The sequence below is a fragment of the Pelodiscus sinensis genome, chromosome 2 (genome assembly GCF_049634645.1).
Source record: "Pelodiscus sinensis isolate JC-2024 chromosome 2, ASM4963464v1, whole genome shotgun sequence".
Classification (NCBI taxonomy): domain Eukaryota; kingdom Metazoa; phylum Chordata; order Testudines; family Trionychidae; genus Pelodiscus; species Pelodiscus sinensis.
Window position 1 is genome coordinate 117,870,535 of NC_134712.1, and position 6,000 is coordinate 117,876,534.

The window sequence follows — 6,000 nt, forward strand, 5'->3', positions numbered from 1 at the left end:
AACACAGCCAGGTTTAAAGCTTCGCATGGCTGGGGCAATCGGTTCATGAATCGCCATGGCCTGTCAGTCCGACCCTGAACAACAATCGCACAGAAGCTACCAATGGACTCAGACACTAAGGTACTACAGTTCCAAAAGTTTATCCTAAAACTACGCAAGCAGCAACGCTACAACCTTTCATTAATTGGTAACGCAGATCAGACACCATTACATTTCAATAATCCCTACAACAGAACGCTTGAAGTGAAAGGTGCCAAGACCAGATCCATTGCTACCACAGGCCATGAAAAGTCTAGGTTTACCATAATACTTGCTTGCATGGCCGATGGAACGAAGCTGCCTCTTTATATTGTGTTCAAGCACAAGACAATGCCAAAGAATGTTATATTCCTGAACACCGTTTATGTTCGTGTTCACCGTAAAGGCTGGATTGACGAAGCTTTAATGCTTGATTGGCTACAGATGGTTTGGGCGAAGCGGCCAGGAGGACTTATGAGAAAGCGGTCTCTAATAGTTTTGGATGCGTTTCGGTGTCATCGTATGCCATCCGTCAAGAAAAGGCTTCAGCAGGACAAAACAGACTTGTCAATTATTCCTGATGGAATGACCAAAATGTTGCAGCCACTTGACATGACAGTTAACAGGCCAATGAAAGATGCACTATGCAGGAAATGGAACGCCTGGTTGTTGGAAGGTGAACATACATTTACTGCAGGTGGACGTATGCGAACACCAACGCTGCAAGATGTTACCCTGTGGATAGCGGATGTCTAGATTGAACTTGAGCCCTCTATCATAAGGAAGGGGTTTCTGAAATGCAGCATCTCTAATGGATGGCAATGAGGATGATGCCCCGTGGATGGATCCAAGCGACGATGAATTGTCCGAGGGCAAATTATTGGTATGCAAAGATGACAATTATTTGTATTACCTGGATGAAGATGTCGAGGGCTATACCCCGGAAGATATTGCTCGTCTGTTTGAGGAAGATTCTAACAAATGTGAATTTGAGGGCTTCGAAGATGAGTAGAAGATCAATTAACATACGGTATTTGCTTGTTTGTGCTGCAGTGTTGATTTCATTTGTTTAACTTACCTTTTTGAAACTCTGTATATAGTTGCTTGTCGATGCTAATAAAAATCACCTTAACCTCTGGTGTCCAGCGATTAATTAAGTGCCACAGAACCGCCAAATGAAAACTTTGGGGGGAAAAAAACTCCTATGGATAATGCACACCCCAACTTTGACATTAAAAAAAATGGGGAAAAAAGTGTGCACTATACTCGCAACTTTACGGTACTGTACTCAGTTTTATTCTCTATCCCTTTTAAAATTATTCCTAATATTGTTTGCTTTCTTTTGTCTGCTGTTAAAAAAAGATGTTTTTAGCGAACTATTCACAATGATTCCATGATCTTTCTCTGGAGTGGTAACAACTAAGTTAGTCCCTATCATTTTATATGTATAGTTTGATTGTTTGTTTTCCAATGTGCATTACTTTGTATTTATCAACATTAACATTCATCTGTCATTTTGACTGTCTGTAGTACGGGGATTTTCTGGGATACTGCCACCACAATCAGGGAACGCATGTATCTTCTGCTTTTTTTTGCATAAAAGCAGATGTACTCTTTTGGAAGCCCTGTCTTCCTCCTTCCACAAGGAAGAAAGGTTCTTCCGAAATTTGGCCCAGTGTAGATGGGCCAAATTTTGGAAAAGCCTCTTCTGAAAATACTATCGCAAAAAGGTATGCAAATTGCACAGCGCAATTTGTGTAACTTTTTCTGATAAAACCTTGTAGTCTAGACATAGCCTTTGTTGCCTAGTCACCTAGTTTTGTGAGATGCTTTTGAAGCTCTTCAGTCTGCTTTGAACTTAAATTCTTGAGCAGTTTATCACCTACAAATTTTGTCACCTCTCTGTTTACCTCTTTTGATCATTTATGAATATGTTGAATAGGATTGGTCCAGTAGGGACCGTGGTGGGACACCACTGGTTACTTCTCTCCATTCTGAAAACTGTTTATTACTACTCTTTGTTTCCTGTCTTTCAACCAGTTATCAATGCATGAGTGGACCTTCCCTCTTATCCCATGACAGCTTACTTTGCTTAAGACCCTTTGGTGAGGGACCTTATCAAAGGCTTTCTGGAAATCTAAATTATTACCAACTGACTCTTCTTTTCCATGTGCTTTTTGAACCCCTCAGAATTGGTGAGGCATGATTTTACTTTACAGAAACCATGTTGTCTTCCCCCAACAAATTATATTCATCTAGGTATGTAATAATTCTGTTCTTTGCCATCATTTCAATCAATTTGCCTAGTACTGAAGTTAGACTTTCCAGTCTATAATTGCCAGGATCACCTCGAGAGCCCTTTTTAAAATTTGGCATCACATTACCTATCATCTAGTCATTTGGCTTAGAGATGATTTAAAGGATAGTTTCTAAACCTCAGGTGGTAGTTTCATAATTTCACATTTGAGTTCTTTCAGAACTCTTGGGTGAATGCCATCTGGTCCTGGTGACTTATTACTGTTTATCAGTTTGTTCCAAAATCTCCTCTATTGACACCTTAATCTGAGACACTTCCTCAGATTTGTCATTTTATAAAAAATGCCTCAAGTTTGGAAATTTTCCTCACATCCTCAGCAGTGAAGACAGGTGCAAAAAGTCATTTTGTTTCTCCGCAATGACCTTATCGTCCTTGAGTGCTCCTTTAGCATCTCAGTTGTTCAATGGCACTACTGATTGCTAGCTCTGCAATGCCAAGATACTAGAACTGGATAGAATGAACTGAGACTTTTGTATTTTGAGACTTTGAATTTTATAGTAGGGAAAATTTCCTTGTTTTTAAACCTTTGAAGTTTTGATTGTGAGGCTAATTCTATGTTGTGATGTAAAAACCATAACAGGTTCTGATTTAAAACCATGCATAAAGATAATTAATAATTTTGGAATTTCTATACAAATAAAAACAAAGTAGTAGAGATGAGGATAATATGGGTTGCTTATACTGGTGTTATGGTTAATATTTAAATACATTAATTCTCAGAACAAATCCACTAGGATTATATCAAATGGAAAAGACTTAATAGCATAAGTGAGAATAAGAACTGAATGGATTTAAGAGATCTGCTCTTGATAACTTGTCTCCAACAGAGATGTATCCTGATGTTACAAGAAATGTGGGAGAGCTGGTTAAACTAGGCATATTGTTCTTCATAGCTCTCTAAACGAAAGGGAATGTCTAATAACTAGACACATCCCCTTTGTTTTAGAAAGAACTGAAAAATAAAATATTCTTTATACCCCACACATGTTCTTTTAAGCAAGAGTAGAAGGGCGATTACAATGACCTCATTGTATCCCAAAATCTAGGGCAAAATATATTTTATATTTATGCAACTTTGATAACTACGTCGTCAAATGAGGGATTTTAATTGTTAAACCCTACGTTATCTGATGGGAATGTTAAAATGGTGCTAATAAAAGCTAACAAGCCATTTAATTTAGAGTTGGTGCAATATAGGGAGACTATCTAATATATTAAAATAGATTAAATTGTGTTTACCACCAATATAGGATTCGTATGTAGATAATATTCCACTCTGCTCACATGCAAGATTGTGGTCAAAACTTTCAACCTTGCCTGTTTGACGTTAGAGTCTTAATTCCATACCTAAGCATTTAAATCTGTGGCATGACTCCAAGACCTACACATGTACAAATTCCATTGTCACAGGCATTGCTGATACTCATGACCCTTTGAAAATCAGCCCATGTATATTTAAGAGCCTAATTTTAGGCAGATAGCCCACACAAACTAACAATTTTCAACCTACTACATGCACTGAAGAGTTAATTTCTTGGTGCAAGAACCCTAACTGGTGGTGAATATTGAAAATGAAATAGACCAATACCTACAAGTATTTCAGAATACAGAAGGAAAGTTGTGATGGATAGAAGTAGTGCTGGTCAATACCCAATGACTAAAGGGTTAAACTCACCCCACTAGTAGAGGGGTTGGCAGGGGGCCAGAAGAACCAATGGGAGACAGTGCTGAAATTTGAATTGCATATCAATACCTTGCCGCCGCCTCTTTGTGTGAAAAATTCTTAGTTAAGGCCTGGAGGGAGCAGATGCAGTAATCAGAATTACCATGCCTATAAAAAATATTGGACACGAGAGTGAACTGGGCCTTGAAGTACAGATCAGCACGGATCGTGAATAGAGGGAAAACATGTATTTAATCACAGTCCAGTTATTTTTCTTTTGTTTTGCTGTTTGGTAAACCGTCTCTGTTTAAAATCCATGTGCTTTCCCCACTCCCATTCACTATTTAAGCTGTGCCCAGAGATATTTCTTCCTCTGTTTTTTAATCGGCCCTTTACTTAGTTCTTCTTTGAGTTATGTCCCCGTGAGTGCTTCACTGTTGGTGACAGGTTACCAAGAGCCACGGATCGGAGCCTTACAAAGCATTTTCCCTCATTGGGCTCCACATGTGCAGGAGGCATCTCATGACACTCCTGCCCAAGTGTTCTATTTGCATAACCCGACCCCTCTCTTTCAGTTCCTCCTTAACTGCCCTTGGCAGCGGACAAAGCTTCAACACACTCTGACTGATTACTTCAGAGAGTATTAGTGTTAGAAATTCATGTAAATAGTTTCCCTCATTCAATTTTACCTCATTTAAAAAAAATTGTCTTCTCTTCAGGAGATTTGAACTTGGCTTAGCCACTCAGAGGTAGCGCAAACCAGGCTCTTTCCTGGTTCTCTCCTCTTCTTTTAAAAAAAATAAAGAAAAAAAGGAAGAGAGAAAAAGTAACACTGCAGACAATATGTCTGGCTCTTCCAGCTTCAAGAAATGTGATGCATGCCGGGACCCATGCCACTATTAGATGGCCATTCCCTATGTATTCGATGATTGGGAGAAGCCCACATACCACAGAAGTGTGATCATTGCTGCAGCCTGAAGGCTTGAACAAGAAAGGATAGAGAGCTCTGCCTTGGAATAATATTATTTGACAAGGCTATGCAGCTTGCTGAGGCACAAAATGCCTTCCAACCTCAGGAAGACTTACCAAAAAAAAAGAGCTGCTTCCCTACTCCTCAGAAAAGCCTTGCCAACTCGCTCTCTTCCTCCATCCTCCTTCCCAACAGTAGGGGAGAAAGGCCAGGCATCTCAGGCACCTCTGCTATCAAAATGGCGGCAGAGCTCCCACATTGGCACTGGTGCACACTTCCTCAGTGCCAACAGAAGCCCAGGGGCACTCCACACTTGCGATGCCACATAAGAACCCAGCACTGCAAAAAGACCCAGTGCCGCAGGCAAAAGCGGCACCAGTTTCAATATTGCCGCTGTCCATTCCAGCCGTGCCAGTGATTGAGACACACAGTTGACGCGGGCAGCAGCGGGAAGGCCACAATCAGTACCTGACAGCCAGGGCAAACATCATAATTTGCACCCTGCCTCTACAGGTCTATCACCTGCAGTATCTCCAGCCTGCTACTCTCCTTGCATAATTAGATCTCCAGTACTCTCTCAGTGGAGTCTTTTACCTGATGATGACCAGATGAGTGCATTCTCATTGCAACACGCATACCGATGGGGTCATGGGCACACAACTACAGAGTCAGGCCTTATCAACCCCCTTGGTACACACACTAGGCTTATCTCCCTCCACCTTACCCACCACAGTGGGCGCCCTGGGAATATTGGGACCTGTACAGACAGCAGTCCTCAACCAACTCTATACCAGCAAAAAGATGTTTGCCTCCAACTGATCCCTTCCCCCACCTGAAGACTCGGAGGAGGAGGAAGGACAGATAGATGACAGAGATCCAGATTCTCATGCACTGGGCACATCTCCAACAGATAACTCTTCATCACTGCCAGATGATGCAGTCATACCATCTGACATGCTCAATGGATGATCTTAAACCATTTCAAGAGTTATTCAAAAGAGTGGCAGCAAGCCAACAACTCTTCAAGAAGTG